Source organism: Protopterus annectens, chromosome 2.part1 (assembly GCF_019279795.1).
Source record: "Protopterus annectens isolate FY-2018-M chromosome 2.part1, PAN1.0, whole genome shotgun sequence".
Taxonomy (NCBI): Eukaryota; Metazoa; Chordata; order Ceratodontiformes; family Protopteridae; genus Protopterus; species Protopterus annectens.
In genome coordinates this window covers 1,669,179,472-1,669,197,695 of record NC_056729.1, presented here as the reverse complement: position 1 = coordinate 1,669,197,695, position 18,224 = coordinate 1,669,179,472, and the positions used below count along the sequence as shown (strand labels likewise).

At 39.7% G+C, this 18,224-nt stretch overlaps 1 protein-coding gene across 1 annotated transcript in view; it reads right to left on the bottom strand.

Annotated features, from left to right (window-relative positions):
* Positions 1 to 18,224, bottom strand: part of NOC2L (NOC2 like nucleolar associated transcriptional repressor) — a 1,272,638-nt gene that overhangs the window by 302,029 nt on the left and 952,385 nt on the right. The window lies entirely within an intron of this gene.

Here is an 18,224-nt window from a genome sequence, read left to right as displayed (position 1 = left end):
AAAAAAAAAAAAAAAAAAAAAAAAAAACTTTTTTCTTATTTATACATCTGTTCTACTCAATACCATTTTCTATATTGTTTTTGGTATACGACTTTATTGGTACTTCTTCCTTGATTGAATTTTGCATGTGTTCTTCTGTAAACTTTTTCAAGATTGTACTTTATATATATTTTTTATTGTTTATTGTTTTTTGTTTGTTATTCTTGGAGCTTTTCTCCCCGGGCCTCTACTGAAAATGGACATGTATCCAGCTGGACTAGCCCGGTCAACAAATGTAAAATAAAATAAATAAATAAAATAAATAAATCTCTGAGAACAGAGGGTTCTCCAGCCTTTGTGGCATAATATCTCCATAAATGTCAACATCTGTCTTCCTAAAAAAAAAAAAAAAAAAAAAAAAATAGCTAACAGCCTAGTGGGATTTGCCTGGTCAACACCCTGAACTACAACAGATAAATTTCAGCCTCAGAGTAGCAAGCAAGAGGTATATGGGGTGACCAGCTGCTATATCAATGGGTGACAAACAATACAAATTAAACTTTTTCTACATCTGCAGCTGTCCACCAAAAGGGAAACAGAAATGTGTTCAGCATTGAGGCCTGACAGAAATCACATCTCTGCATTACTTGCAATAACTCTGCATTATAAAATTTCTCACAGGAATAAAAAAAAAATCTTTCATGTGGAGAGGTCCACCACCGAAAAATACAAACAAGATTTGCCTCAACATTATGATACTGCAGTTCTAACAATTAAACGACATGAAGATACTAATTATAACTCTCACACTGGCCTTTAGGCTTTATTCATGCTGCAGACACAAAGGGAGTAGCAGCCATAATAGTCACAGATTAAGATATGCATCCATCATGACCCAAGAAATGGGATACATCTGTATACAACTTTATGAGAACATATAAAAATGAGACACAAATGCCCAAGAACTGTGTAAGCAATCCAACGGCCCAGCCAAATGACTTCTCAGTACCTAGGACAAGCAGTGATGATGAGGAATGGCTCATTTAGCATGTGTTACACTACACACACACACAAAGTTCAGAATACTACATTTTATTTATTCCAGACCTGAACAATCCATAGCCAGAGAGAGATGCAGTCTCAAATATCACAGTTGCTATTGGTTCATGGTTCCTGCCAAGACACTGCAAAGCTTGCAGCAATTCAACTGTCATCCGCCTAGCTGACGGGGGTGAGAGGTGGATCACTGGTATTTGTGGCAGGGATGTATGAAAGAACATGTGTGTCTACATGACTTTGCATGTCTAAAACATAAATGACCACCCCTTCTCTGTGATCTGAAAAGGGTGCATGCCATAAAAATGATGCCGGCTTTCCCATCAAAGTCACTAGAAAAAATGTACAGTGGCAAAAACAAACCTTTCCTCTAAAGCATGTATTATGATCATGATGTCAATATAACAAAGCACAGCAAAACAGGCAAAAACCTAACCACTGCACCCATAGGAACGGACACCTTCCGTACAGATAATGTCCTCGAGAACGTGTTTTTTTTTACCTAACTGAGAATTTTTTCTATAAATGCCACAAATAATTCAAATGACTGGCACCACAGTGACGCAGTGGATAGTGTTGTTGCCTCATAACAAGAGGTTCCCTGGTATGATTCTTGGCTGGGGCACTTTCTGTGCACTATCTGCATATACTCCTTGTCTTCACATAGGTTTCATTCAGGTGCTCCAGACCCCCCCCCCCCATTTCAAAGACATGCAGTATGTGGAGTAGACATTCCAAATTGGCCACAGTTGCAAGTGTGCTGTGGAAAAAATACCGTGACAGGGCTAGCTACCTGGCAGTGTAAACCTTGGCTCTAGATGATATTCACTATTGAAGTGACACCCTGACCTCATGTGCAAAAATGAGAAAAAGAGGTTGTGGATGGATGTGTTCTGCTTAGCACTGATACCGGCAGGCAGAAGTGGCAAAGCAAGAGTATGCTAGTCCGCAGATTACTGACAGAGTCCAGATTGTCCAGTAAGTCTCTCACAGCATCCCTAACCTAAATATTTTTAACAAATGGAGATCAGGATACAGACATTCTTACAAACCATTATCTCCTGGCCATGTTATCAAGGGATCTGCCAGGTTTTCAGTTTTAAATTCCTCTCCCAGTAAAACAGATCTAGATGCCTTTCTACATTCTAGAATGAAATCCAAGCCTTTTGAACAAAATATCACAAAAATGAAAAGTGGTGTGCTGACAAATAAGGATGTATACAAAGTGTGGTTATCAACCCAAAATACTCAAGTATGCTAAAATGAAAGCCAGACTACAAGCTAGGATGAGGCACAACAAACTATAATCAGATATTTCACTTCCACATTCTGCTGGTCAACATTTTGTAGGACTTTAATCCCAACACCCGAGAACTATAGTCTGAAAATCAACACTACTTTAAACTCTGAAGACAGAAAAGATTATTTTGCTGGCATAATGGGTGGGGGGGGGGGCATCATTAAGGCAACTAGAAGCTAGAGCATGAATACGGTCTCATCCCTTTTTATCTCATTTTCACTGTCTGAGTCACTGCTTCATAAATTAGACAAAACAATCTACCTTTGAAGAACTGTGCTTTTAAGTGTCCCACCTCATAAATTGTGACTTATCTTACGTCCGACAGCACAGAGGACTAAGGCTATGATGAGTTGGTGATGAGGTACTTCTGTAGTCCACAGTCTGATCTCCTCAGCCTTCATCTGCCTAATGTATGACTCTGAGCAAGTCACTTTAAACAGACAGTGTCCCAGTCTGATTCTGGAAACATCCATGTGGATCAGCGCTATGCACCAATTAATGAACAGAAATAAACTGCATGGCACATCATTTTTAGAATTATAAATGCACATTTCAAAAAGCATGTAACCATGCAAAAAAATCAACACACTCAGTCCAGCCCCATACCCCTCAACTGTCCATATTTTTGCTTTATATTTTTGGTCTGTTTCTCCAAAAAACTGTGGTTTTATAGCAAATCATGGAGGACTATATTCATAAAATAATCACAGTAGTTTTAGACTTTATATCCCTTACAAAATTAATGCTATTGTAAAACGTGTTACTCTATCAACTTTTTAAGTTTGTGAAAGCAATTTTTTTTAAACATGGTCTCAATTTTGGGGCTTTGTCCAGATTTCTTGATCGAAGGGTATAGGCTAGCCACATGCTGCAACTCCTGTGATGTGCCATTATTTAGCAAGACAAACCCTGGTCATGACAGAAAACACACTCAACAAGAAGCAAAATGAAAAAATACAAAATATGTGTGGAACCTGGGATGCAAAAAATTATATGAAAACAAAAACTCAAACTGTGAAGTTTTCTTCACCAAGAAAACTAGCAAGTTAGGATGTAACGGGGAAGAGAAGTTTCAAGCTATCATGAGAATTTGAAAAACATTTCCAGTTACAACAGTGTTGTCTTCATCCATTTTTTGTAAATGGAAGGAGCATACACATACAAATGAACTCATTAATGTTATTTTTTTTTACTTTGGATGCATCAGGCTATGATAAGTAAACAAGAATAAGCAACTGACATTCCATTCAAATATGCAATTAATAATCCCACTGACTACAAAGCCAGCTTGGTGCCATGGTGTCTGAAAGGACCACATCTGGCACTAATTCTTAGATTTCCATTACCATCAAGTCATCTGTCCTAGTCTTAATTTCTCTGCTAAAATATTTATTAATGCAATAACTGTATCTGAGGAAGGTTTTGTTTCTTTTGAAGCTTGACATCTACTGTAGTGAAGTGTCTAGATAACTATCAGTACCCATTTAAAGACTATATACACTCACATGCACACAAGTGTACACCTTTGGTTGAACAGAAATAAACCACATAGAGCTTGGTTACATAAAGTAGCAACTTTTTAGTAGGAAATTTCAGGTACGGTGTACTCTCTTTTTTTTCCACCCAAGACCAGGTTAACATACCTGACCTAACATGACTGTTGCCATCATTGTTCATATCCTGCTATCTGTTTAACTACTACTTTTCAAGTGGCATTGTCCCATCTTGCACAACACAGACGATACAGAACAATGAAATACAGACTTTGAAAATGTTTTCAGTTTTGCATGAAGTCTATAAAACAAATCTCACATTCATGGCAACACCCTCCAACAAAATAAATAAAACCTACTCTGTCAAATGAAGAGAAAAAAAATCAGCAAATTCATCCTACAGCACCGAGGAGATACAATCTGTGGTTTAAAGACAAGCACAGAAGGAAATCCTGTAGTTGTGAGGGAGTGAATGTTATCTGCTGCATTCAACAAGAATGATAAACATGTCAAGGTGCATGCACATTCACTGTTACATGCCTAAGTGGCCTTGCAGCTACGGATTGCTTCAATCTTCCACAAATTAAACAATGCCCTAGAGCTTCTGTGGACTGCCCTGTGTAGCAGAGGCCAAACACTCCAGTTTATTGAGAAGTGTCCACACATAGGAAGACTGTAGCAGAATAGTCAATGGCATTTGATGTGCTACCTGGAATGTTCAAAATTTGGGCAGTTAGTGCTGTATGGTGAGCTAGATACGAAAATGCATGGCCATCTGTGACCATCAAATGGCACTGCAAGAAATGAACATCATCTTCTCAGCTATCAGATAAAAGCTCAATCTACATCTCTGATACAATACTTACAACCACCACGAGTCCTACAGAACTGGTTATGAGTTTATAACTATCTGATTATAAGTCCATATTTACCAGTACATTAATCCCCCTGGTTCTGTGTTTGTACCTGTCATACTGGAAAAGGGTGATACCCTGTCTCTAGGACTAAGGGTTTGAGTGTGAAAATTGACTCCTTTCAACATAAACCGAAGAAGACACTCCTTTCTCCCTGACATACAGGAAACTGACATCCAATTAATAATGGGGGTGCAGGGGGCAAATTTCAGGTATTGTGAGTGTGTGTGTGTGTGTGTGTGTGTGTGTGTGTGTGTGTGTGTGTGTGTGTGTGTGTGCGAGCCTGCCCCACATCCCCCCATACATACTTTTCTGAAATCAGCTGCAACAGTTTTGTTGACTTTCACATTGAACACAAAATGTTGCTGCCTAAGCCAATCCATTAGGTACTGCAGAAGTCTGGGTATATTTAGTGGTCTTTGTCACCCATCAAGGACACTTTCACCTCTAGGTCACCTTGAATCATAAGACACAATCCTCTGGGGTCACTTTTTTCAAAGTTTGTTGCAGCTCTGAAATGTGGGTGCATTAAGGCACTCAACAAATCGTACTTAACCATAAACAGGTAAATAAAAAGATATTTAACCTCATATTGTTATAAGCACTGCAGATTTCAGTGTGAGCACAAGTTCTCTTCTATAACATGTGATCAAAGACATGGCATCTGTAAATGAACACCCAGAGGGAACTGTAGGCCAGTCACTCAGAACTCAATGGACACTATTTTTTATTTTCCTCTTTTACAGCTCTGCTGGATCAGTTGCATTTAATAATAATTGCCAAAAAAAATTCCCTTTTTTCAACCAAATTAAGTCTGCCTGTTTGTCTTAAATCGTGCATATTTAACATGTTTTAGAATTCAGTTTATTTCTGCAATTTATGAAGGACTTTTTAATATTTTTTATGATGTTTAATATTTTTCTTCAATAGGTTTATGTCATTTCTGTTTTAAGTAGTATACCTCTTTAAATTTTGGCCTTTAAATCTAGGCTTTTAAATGTGCCTTTTTTCACTAATTTAATGCAGTCTGTTTCATAAGTTCCTTGAATGGTGGGATAAAAGCACTCAAATATTTGTGAATTAGAGCTTCTGTTGCGATATCCGGTGCAGTGTTTTTTTTTATTTTTATGTATGTATATGCCTGTATTTGTCTTTTTTGCCAAACGGCCAAAAAATATTTTCAGTGGAAGCCCACCCAGAAAAAGGACCACAGTGAAATTACATGTAGTGTATATAACATAAGAATCATTTTTGCTAGCCATACCTCACAAATAACTAAAAACAGACTTACATATGTTTAGTACTATATTAAAAATTAAAATTAAGTACAATGAGAAAAATTTAAATGCTGAACACTTTGATGGCAATAGGGTGTTGGAAAAAAAATATTAGCGAAACACTGAATCAGACAGATCTGAGGGGAAGAAACAGTAGTAGTTACAGTGCTAAACATACACATAGGTTACGAAATAAAGGAACATACGTATAGACAATGATATAACTAGACAGTGCATGAGAGCAGTGAAAAGTATCAGTGTGGTTAGTAAAATACATACTTGGAGGCAGGTAAACTAACGTGGATAGAAGTAATGTAGACGTTGAAGCTAACTGCAAGACTGATTTATAGGACGAAACTAACCAGGACAGCGAGAAGTGCAGTACTATGTTTGCTACAGATGTTCTTTAAGTATAGCTCTGAATGCATGTCAATGCTCTATCTGCTTTAATTAAATGGGAACTGAATTTCAGAGTTCTGAGAATTATCAGAAATACAAAGTCTCCAGATGTGTTGTAGGGCGTACTGGTTTTTGTAGTTTGTTGCTGGAGCAGTGCTCTGTAGCACTGGGCATTTGTTAGGAGAGCATAACAAGTTGTGTGTTAGTGATTCATTATAAATATGTAAGCTGGTTAGGAAGTTTGAGCAAATTTAGTTATTTTACTGCCAGGAAGTGATGAGTTTTATATAAGGAAGACTGGCTGTAAGTTTTGCAACTTTGTTACAGCAGGTTGTCAGTTTACTTTTATAGGAGATGTTAATGTTAGTGAGAATCGAGGAAGCATAGAGCAGTGATGGAAGACAGGCTGACGCTAAGGTATATCTAGCAATATCAGTGAAGAGTTCTACTCTATAGAGTAATCCTAGTTTTCAGTGTTTCTTTTTTTGATGGAGTTAAGTATGTAATGGTCAAACATGACATCATCATCAGTGATGACTCAAAGCAGCTTTGCCTGATTTACAGTTTGTATTATAGTGCTGTTACTTGAGGTAATGTGAACTGTATGCTTCTGGTTTCAGTATTGTTTTGGGAGTTGTTGAACCAAGATGCCATGTCAGTGAATGGCTGTTGGGTGACTTCCTATAATTTAGCTATGGATAAGGTAGAGCAGATGAGGGTGAGATAGTCAGAATAATGTAAAAGGCTGGCCAGTTTAGAAGTATTATGAAGTTTATTAACAAACATGTTAAAATCTGAGAGATCCCCTTGTCATTTAACTGTCTGCTGCTGATTTTTTTCAGACGGATGGGACATTGTTTTCTGTATTTGTCTGGTTGATCAGAATGGGAAATGGGAAATATATAACTATAAATATATATATATATATATATATATATATATATATATATATATATATATATATATATATATAAAAGACATACACACTTCCAGGCTTGTCAAACAGTATGATGCACAGGAGACACTGCAGGTGCATTAAGACCCCGTATTCAAATCATAGCTAGCTATAGATCTCCAACTTTGTCTCAAGATGCCCACTCCACCTATATGGACCTCTTAGAATCTATCAAGATTCAACCCTTTACCCTGATCCTGGGTGACTTTAACCATTCAGCCATAAATTGAAAGAAATACTCATGCCAAAACACAAATACCCAGAGATTCTTTGATTTCGTCAATGCAAATGCCTTGGACCAGTTTGTCGACACCTCCACAAGAGGTGAAAATATCTTGGACTTGGTATTAACCAACATGAGCAACCACTGCAGCATCCTACACTGTCTTCATCCATGGTAAGATCCGACCACAAAATGGTCACTTTCAAAGTCGCCATGCCAAAAAAATGCATCATCATCCCCCAATCAGTTTCAAAGTCGCCATGCCAAAAAAATGCATCATCATCCCCCAATCAGTTGTGAGGGACTTGGGCACACAGGTTGATAGCAAACTGACTTCTGACCACCATATTGCCTCTGTTGTACAGAAAGCTTTCTACATGGCCCACCTCATTAGTAAAGGTATCTCATCCAGGGACAAGGTGGTCATAACATCCCTGTAGTCTTCCTTTATAAGACCCATTATTGAGTACAGTGCCCCTTTCTGCATGTACCTCACAAAGCAGATTCAGCAGCTGAACTGACCACAGAGATTCCTCACCAGGAGAATCCAGGGCCTCAAACATCTATCATACAGAGACAGGCTAAAAGCCCTGCACCTTTACTCAGTCTCCTACATGACTCTTGAGAGGTGACATCTGTCTGGCATACAAAGCAATCTCAGACCCCGCCTTGATGGGATTGCTGCATATCCACAAGTTAAGCTCCAGTTGAGTAACCCGCACGCACAACCTCAACCTAGTCTATGACATCAATAGGACTTGTTGGCAGGACAGATTTGTGTCCCAGAGGCTGACTCTCTTGTGGAACAGACTCCCTCTCCACATCAAGCAGAGTACCTCATTAACTCTAAGCACAACCTGGATAACTGGATGGGGAACAGAAAATACACCCCTGGGATTCCACGTGTCCCTGTTGGGTCTATATTACAATACCGAAAGAGCAGAACCGTGAACACCTAAAGAAAGAAAAAAATGGAACCTCGAAGTGCTGTTTGTCAGATCGCGGTATATCGTGAATAACAGAATATTTGCCCTTTCCTTACTGTAGTGCGATCTCGGAGATGGAATATATATTTAGCAGGGGATGTGGGGGGCTGCAAGTTCGAGGTTCTGTTTTTTCGCTATTTAGGCATTCGCAGTTTTGATTTTTCGGTCTTTTAATATAGACCCGTCCCTGTTAGAGAGTGGCAAAGGGTGCTGACATGTTGGAACATGGGCTAAATTCTTGGCTAGGCTTGTAAGGGCCTCAGAGCCAATAGCCTAGTAACTTCCTGTGATCCTACAAAATAGTGCATTTCCATTAATTTTTAGAAATTCAGTTGGAAGTTTGTTGACAGACATGTTGGTTATAGTTGGGACAGTGTGAATGTAAAAGGACTGATCGATGTTCACTAAATCAATGAGAACTGAGCGGGAAGAACTGAGGTCATCACTGATCAGGGAAAGTGCTTTCTAGACAAAATGGTAACTGAACTTTGTAGACAGGGAATCATGTTTGTTAACTGTAATAGAAATGGGTGTGGCAGTTTTTCCTCGCTGTACAGGTTATTTAGGGATGACCTGAATAATTTGGGATTATTTATTTTGGAGGTTGTTGTAGTAAGATTTTTTTTTTGTCTGTTTTAACATGGAGCCTGGAGAGGTCTCAGAGATGCCTAAAGTTCTGGAAGGTGGCCTTTTTTTAATGACATTCTTTCTATATTTTGCCTCTTTGCAGCATAAAATGTTTTTGTCCCTTGTTAGACATGCTGCTGTTCTATATTTCACCCTTTTTGATCTGACTGGGGATAATTAATTTAGAGTTTTGAGGAAAAGAGTAGATTGAGTGAGTGCTTCATCCAGGAACACTGACTTTACTAATGTTCCAGTTGTAGAGGGTCAGGTTTGAGATGAAAGTCAATTCGTCAGATCTGGTTAGACTGTGTGTATTTGATTGTAAACAGTATGTTTGAGTGAGTTACACTGTTCTCTTATTACAAAGGTTGAGAGAGAGTCACTGATTGGGTATGGCAAACATCCAGAGGATTTTACTTTCTCTACGATGTTTGTTAGAATCAAACCCAATATGGACTCTCTGTTAGTGTTTTTGTTGTGTGTGGTGGTGAAACTAATACGCTGGGTAAAGCCATATAATTTTATTGAATCCAATATGTCTTATATGCACTTATATGTACATATATATACACATACATATATCTGTATGTATAAAAAAAATCACTTCAGGAGCCAGTGAACATAAACCAACTAAAAACAAAAATAGTTCACTTTGCAACAAAGGGACCCCAAGCTGTATTAGTGTAAAAAAAATGTAATCTCAATTTTCGTACAAACACTTCATCAGAAAAATAAGATCAAACAATACAACTGGTTTGTGTGTGTGTGTGTGTGTGTGTATGTATATATATATATATATATATATATATATATATATATATATATATATATATATATTTTTTTTTTAAATCAAGTAGCCATAGTTAAAAACAATCAACAATTTTAACCCTTTAGTTTCCTTCTTGCTAAAAAACATTTTATGTTAACATGTTCATTCAAACCAGGGGGAACTTCAGCACACAGTTATTTGCCAACACACTTCTCTAGTTTCAAGTGCATTTATGAAGTTACCCCCTCTTCTATCTATTGTTACTTTTTTCAAGAACTGTAAACAAGAACTTACAAAAATTCTTACATACTTTTAAGTGCTTGTAAAGTGCATTGTTTACATCCTTATTCTTAGCCCTTGCATGTTCTTGAATCCCGTCTCTCAGCCTTCTTGCAGTCATACCTACATAGAATGAATCATAAGCTGAGCACAGGCCAAGATAAACCACTCCAGAAGTGTTACAACTATACCCTTCCTTAAAATCTATGTTGCAGGTACGACTACAAGAAGGCTGAGAGACAATATTCAAGAACATGTAAGGGCTAAGAATAAGGATGTAAACAATGCACTTTACAAGCACTCAAAAGTATGTAAGAATTTTAGTAAATTCTTGTTTACATTTCTTGAAAAAGTAACAACAGATAGAGGAGGGGGTAACTTCAGAAATGAAATTGAAACTAGAGAACTGTGCTGGCAAATAAATTAGTGTGCTGAGTTCCCCTGGTTTGAATGAACATGTCAACATTAAAGTTTTTTTTAGCAAGGATACTAAAGGGTTAAAATTGTTGTTTTTAACTATGGTTAACTGATTAATATATATAAACCAGTTGTATTGTTTGATCAGATTTTTCTGATGAAGTGTTTGTACAAAAACGGAGATTAAAACATTTTTTTACGTTATTACAGCTTGGGGTCCTCTGTAGTAAAGTGAACTATTTTTGTATATATCTGTATGTATGTGTGCGCGTATATGTATATACACACGTTTTAGAATTAAAAAAAAGGTGCATTTTTTATTTTATTTTCAATTTGCTAAGTAGGGGGTACACTGGTCCATAGACCCCTTGTTTGCTATGGTCAGAAGGACATAAAGAAAAATAATCTACATTAAAAGATGAACACCAACAATAATGGCAAAGTAAATAGCAACGTTATCAAAGTGACAATCAATTAACCTTCAACACAAAGTAACATCATGTAAATGAGGTTTTAAAGTCATTAACACAATAATAAAGACTAATGTAATTGAAAACTATTTTCCACAGACTTAGGTTCTAAATTTAAGTATTACATTTACAGAGTGCAGCATAACTAGCTTATTTATTTATTTAGTGATTACTGGGAAAGTCCAAATGGGTAGCCCATTTTCAGCAGAGGTCCAGGCTATCAAATAAGTGGCACAATTACTTATCCAAGCATACCATGTCTCTCTCCCTGGCCTAATGAAACAACTGCAACTATTTGTGTTATTCAGGTGATGCTTTGAGAGTCATTATCACAGACTTGAAATAATCTGCTGCTCTGACAGTATTTGGTACAGCTCCAGGCAGCTGGAGAAAGTTTAAAGGATTCCTTTGTGGGTAAAATCTTGAAAGGTGATTTAAACAGTATAGTACTAATAGGTCCCAGTGAGTGGAGGCCACTTCATAGGTTCATAGGTTCATACTAAGCTAACTGCCCTTGTGAGCCATTTTAAGCCTAGCCAATTATCCCTTATGAGACTTGAACCCTGCACCTTGTGTTTGTAAGGCAAACACTTTAACCATTAGGCCACCCTCCCAACTTCTGAACTGTGGTTTATTTTCAAGTGGAGGACAACAGCTGCCATAAAACAATTTAAAGATGAGTTTGTTAAATAAAAAAGAGATTCTACCTTGTGTTGGACACCGCTATTTCTTTCATCAACATAGTGCAATGGTGTTCGTTGTAAGGACTGAGGTGAACAAATCTTAACATTTTATTTGCTGCTGTTTGCAATATAAACCAGTTTTGATGTGAGAGTATAAGGTGACAATTGGTAGTGCATATTAACTTCTAGGTAACAGCACATTAATAGTGGCGCCACATCTGGTTTCAGAGATAATGAGGCGTTTTGTAAGATGCATTCAAGTTGATTAAATGCAGATGAACTAGCTTCGCAGTATGAAGGAGGAAGATGAGTCTTGGCTCAGAGATTAAACCTGGGTATTTCTCACAGGGTACAACTGTCAATTTTACTCTTCAGGGTCAGGAGGAAAAAAGCACAGTTGTGTACGCTTACCATAAATATAGAAGTTCGAGTGTATTCGCTGTTGCAGTCATCACTTGTGGGTTATCCCTGCTGTGGTAGCTCTCAGCTGGCCCAAATACCAGAGTCAATGTTTTTCTGTGTCAGCTGCTGTCGCTTGCTGGCTGACGTCAGGTCATCAGTGCTATAAAGGAAGACAGCCGATGCCATTACATCAGTTTTTTTTTTGCCCTAACCAGTCAGAGGCCCAAGTAAATATGGTAAAGTGGTCTTGGTGGCTAAAAGCCACTGTTAGAAACTTATGTCTCCCTAAAGAAAGAAGACATAAGTGGGAAGGAGGGTGGGAAACCAGAACTGCAACAGTTAATACACTCGAACATCTACATTTATGGTAAGTGTACACAACCTGTACTATGTTCTTCGTATTTCACTGTTGCAGTCATCACCTGTGGGAGGTTTCCCAAAGCTGAGGAGAGGGGTGGTAGGATTAGTAAGAGACCTAGAAATGGGTTAGCATGCCCTGCAGAACTGCTGAGGCAGACCCTGCCCTAGCCTTAGAAAATAGAGGTAGGTGGTAATGTTTGGTAAAGGTATGGACAGAAGTCCAGATGGCAGCTTCCAGGACGTCCCTGGTGGGAACTCCTCTGAGGAATGCTGTGGAAGTGGAGGCTTCCCTAATGGAATGGGTTCAAATAGACTTAGGGGGGATTTCCCATGCAAACTGTAGCAGAAATGGATACAGTGTGATATCCATTTGGAAATGGTTTGTTTGGAAATGGGCTTCCACTCTGCCCCTGGGGCAAAGCTGACAAGTAGTTGGTTTGTTTTCCTGAAGGGTTTAGTACGGTCCAGATAGTATCTGAGCTGTCTGTGCATGTCTAGTGAGTGCAGAATTCTTTCCCCCTTGTTTTTAGGATTAGAAAAGAAGGTGGGTAGATGCATGGCCTGGCTGAGAGTTACATTAGATACCACCTTGGGTATAAAGGAGGGACTGTTCCTCACGGACACCCTGTTTGCATGGAAGATGATGAAGGGCTCAATGGCCATCAGTGCCTGTAGCTCTGAAACCCTTCTGGCTGAGGTAACAGCTTGGAGAAAAGCAGTCTTCCAGGACAGATATCTTAGTTCTGCTGAAGCAGCCGGTTGGAAGGGTGGTAAAGTTAGTTTTTCCAAAACATAATTCAGGTCCCAAACTGTAGTGGGTGGCCTTCTGGGAGGTTTGATATTAGAAGCTTCTCTGAGGAACTGTTTAATCAAAGGATGGGAAAACAGGGGCTGTTCTGTATCAAAATGAGTTGAAATGGCTGATGCATGGATTTTAATGGAGGAGGAGAAGGAGAGGCCACTATTAAGTAGCGCTGCTAGGTAGTCCAGGATAAGAAGGATGGAAGGTTGTGAAGTATTGCCCCCTCTGGACTGCCTCCAGGAGCAGAATCTTTTCCATTTTCCTGCATAAGATTTTCTGGTGCTGGGCATTCTGGCCTTTGTGATAATGTTTAGGACCTGTTTGCTTAACATTGGCCCCTTGTTTGCCTTTAGAGTATTACCCAGTCTGATAGTTTGAGAGTCTGCAAGTCTGGGTGCAGCATCCACCCACCCCCTAGTTAAGAGGTCTGAGATCAGGGGAAGCTGCCTGGGAGGCTATAAGGTCATGCTGCGCAGAAATGGGTACCAATGTTGTCTGGGCCAATCTGAAGCAATGAGGATGGCCTTTGGTCTCTCCTCCCTGATTTTGATCAGTACCTTAGGGATAAGAGGCAGAGGAGGGAATGCGTACACAAAGAGGGTGCTCCAGGGGAAAGTCAAGGCATCCACCTTCCATGCTAGGTGGTGATATTCCCTGGTATAGAATTTTTTCAGCTGATGGTTGGGATGCAAAGCAAAGAGATCCACCTCCTGAGTCCCCCATGCCGGAGTGATTTGCAAAAAGATTATTCTGTGGAGCTGCCATTCATGGGGGTCCAGTAAGCTTCTGCTTAAGTGGTCTGCCAGGGTGTTGTTGATCCCTGGTAGGTAGTGTGCTATCAGGTGTAGTCCCCATAGAAGAGGCTGTCAGCCAGAGGTTCATGGGTAGCCCTCACTGAGGGTAAGATTGGGTCTCTCCCTGTTTGTTGATGTACCACATTACTGTGGTTTCTGTTTTGATAAGGAGAACCCCTGGCTTGAGATGGGGTTTGAAGGATGTCAGAGCCTTTTGTACTGCCAGCATTTCTTTCTGGTTGATGTGTAAGGGAAGGTGCTGGGTATCCCAAAGACCTTGGGTGCACATGCCTTCTAGGTGAGCACCCCAAGCTATGTCTGAGGTGTCGGTGGTAATGGTCAGCCCGATTGAGCAGAGGAAGAAGGGAATACCGTTGTACTGGGCACAGGCCCCTGCCCACCAGAAAATCTCAGCCCTTACACAGGGGATCAGAGGAAGAGAGGTCTCTGGAGGTTGAGAGTGCTGACATCAAGGGATAGGAAGGCCATTTGGGATACTGTGCCCAGCAGTGTCCCCAAGAAAATGATCTTCCTGGAGGGTGTTTGCCTGGCTTTATTCTCGTTGATGGTGTACACTAGGGAGGTTAGGAGGGTTTTGACAAAGAGGAGGTCCTTGAGGAGCTTTACTTTGCAATCTGCCTGAATGAGGCAGTCATCCACATAAGGGTAAATATGTATATTTTTCTGTCTGCAAAGGCTATGGCCAGGGCTAAAATTTGGTGAATACCATTGGAGCAGCAGATAAGCCAAAGGGTAACACAGAGAACTGAAAGTGTTGTGAGCCTGCTCTGAACCAAAGGAATTTCCTGCAGGATTCCCTTAAGGGGGATGTGGAGGTAGACATCTTTTAGATGCAAGATAACTAACCAAGCACTTTTTTTTGTCAGCACAGGCAGAAGGTGCTGCAAAGTTAGCAATTTAAATTTGAGGACCACCAGGAAGATGTTCAGAATGGATAGATCCAGGATGGGGTGCCAGGTGCCCTTTTGTCTGAGAACAAGGAATAGTCTGGAATAAACACCTTTGCCTGTTTGATCTGAGGGGACAGGTTCTACTGCCACTTGGGATATGAGAGTTTGGACTTGTTTCAATGCCTCTGCCCACTGATTTGGAGGCAAGTCTGGGTATGCTCTTGGAATTGGGAGTTTGTTGAAGGAGAATTTGTATCCCTGAGAAATGATCTTTAAGACCCATAGGTCCTTTGTTACAAAAAGCCAATTCTCTTTGCAGATGGAGAGCCTTCCTCCTAGTTTTTGGTGAGTGAAGAGTGGGCGGGGGGGGGGGGTCATTGAGAGTTTTTGCCATAGAGGAATGGCTTAGAACTCCCTGCTTTTGGAGTGGATGTGGTCCACTGTTTGGTTCTCTGCTGTCCCTGGGATAGTAGTCTGGGTGGTCTGTCCCTGCGGATCTTACCTTGCCCCTGTCTGCTAGGTGCAGGAAAGGACCAGTGTTCAAAGGGAAAATTCCTGTTGAACATAGGAGGTTGTACCCGAAGGAAATCTTTTATTGTTTGTATAGATTTTGCTTTGTCCTCCATCTTTTTAAGCACATCTTCTGCTTTTACTCCAAACAAGCGATCCTTATCAAGGGGTGCATCATTTAATTTAGACTTGACATGATCAGGGAGAAGTTATTTCTTCTACCATGCATGTCTCCTAATGATAGATCCTGACACTGCTGCCCTACTTGTGACTTCTAGAGCATCATATCCCACAGTGTAATGAGGGTTTAGCCACTTGACAAATAGAGTGCAGTAAATCTGGTAACTCTTTCGAACTGGCACAGTCAGGAAAGGTAGAAATCTTTTATTTTAATAGTTCCAAAGTGTGTTGTCGATATTTTAACATATGGAACTGACAGTTGAGTGCTCTGACAGCTAAGGTTGCACAGGTGTATACTTTTTTACCCCATCTGTCCAGAGCTCTGGAGTCCTTGCCAGAAGGAATAGGATTCTTTGCAGAACTAGCCTTAGCCCCTTTTGGTCCCTGTGTAATGACCTCCGGGTCTGCAGCAGGATTTCTGTACAGGTATTTGTGAAAATCCAGTACTCTGTAATACCCGTCAGGTTTTCTGGGAGCAGGTGGGAGGGCGTCAGGAGTTGAGTTGGATTCATGGAAGACAACCACCTATATTCATAGGGAGGATGGCCAAGGGTCTGTGCTGGGGCAGGTCTAGAAACTTTTAGTCTCTTCTTAGACTGGGGGAAGTCCTGGGATTCCCAGTGGAAATGTTCTCTGAGGGTGTGAAGGGTTTCCCCAAAGGAAAGATCTTCTGGTGGGGAGGCAGAAGGAATAGATTCTTCTGCATCTGAATCTCATAAGCAGTAAGAGGTTGTTGTTGTTCTTTAAAATCTGAATAATCAGACTCCTCAAAATCCTGTTCTGTCAGTATTTCAGGGGAAGGTTAGAAGGTGTGGCCCGACTACCCCTGTAAGAACACACCCAGAATTCAGTCCTTCTTGGTTCAATCTTGAGCCAGCTGCATCCCCTTTCATGGCACAGGGCCACAAATAACTCCTGCTTAAAATGGAGTCTCCAGGTCTGCTTCCAGCTCATTTAATCCAGGGATTCAGAACAATATGGGGGGGGGAGGACTTTTGAACCAGGCTGAAAAAAACTGGAGGTGGCGAGTGTTGTGGGTGTGGATGGGAGGTCTGTTAATTTATTCCGGTTATCTGTAGAACTATGTCCCTGGTATGTAGCATGTTAAATTTAGCTATACTGAACAAATATTACTGATCGGGGGAGGGGGGTGACAGCAACATAAACAATTCAGTAGGAAAAGATAGCAGATGGGAGGGAGTGAACTGTACTGGGTGGCTGGGGAGAATTTCTTATGTAAATGGATAGCACTTAAGGAAGTATGTATGCATCATCTGGCTATCCTGAATACAAACTGGTGTAGCATTTTGTTTTAGATATACAGCTGCACTGTGAACAGAGTTGGTCTTGACAGCATGTACTATACCAGGAAGGTTGGAAAGGGAGATATTTAGTTACTTGTTTTCAGTTCACCACCAAGGTCCACAGACCAGTCCTTACTGACCGACGTGAACACAGTCAAAACTAAAAATGACTTGCAGATGCTGCATTCATTTAAATGGTTTAACTTTTGACTGTTTAACTGCATCTGAGATGTCGCTACTTGACATTTACTAACTGAACAGACACTGAAATGTACATCAAAGTTGAGCATTTTTTTAAACAATTTATATAAATGGAAACTAACAATATTGATATATTTTATTTGCAAACATTATACATCACTTAAAATGTATCCAGTCATGTCAGTCAAACATTACACAGCTCATTCAAATCCTACCTTATTTTAAACCTTTCCTTATTCTGCATGTATTGTTCCCACAATCCCAATTTTTCTGTGCCATTTACTCCCACTCTTTTCTAAAGATCCCATCCCCAGTTGTTTTATCTCCGTTACTATATTCACTACTTCTAGCACAGTTGTTTTGAACTGTGTTTTCCATTTTCTAGTAATTGCTTTTTTTAGCAGCCACCTTAATTAGACTCAGCAATACCTTACTATGTCTATCATTTCTGATTCTATATCACAGCTCAAAAATTATTTCCTTAGTTTTACCAATTTGCTCACCCAGTATTTCTAACACAGTAGTCAGCAGGTAATTTTTAAAGTATGCCAACTCATTACGCTCCCAAAAATATGTCCCCAATTACCTCTTTCTTCCCCATCACACTTTCAACATTTGCTATCTACCGGAGGAAAAATTCTTTGGATTAATTCACAAACTTTATTTACAAATATTTACATTCTTTGGAGTCCACTTGGGGCATAAAAATATCTATGCAAACATTTTCAAGCAAAGGTCCTAAATGTTCTAGACTTTGTTGCATATTTAAGAGTCATACATATATCCCACACTGTTTCTTCATGTATTGCTTAACCAGTCTCCCTTCCCAATCCTTTTCAACCTCCTCTGGTGGATTCTTACAGTTATCATGCAACATTTTACATGCTTTTTTTTAACTGCAGCTTCTGTTCTATATTCTAATAAAAACTCTAC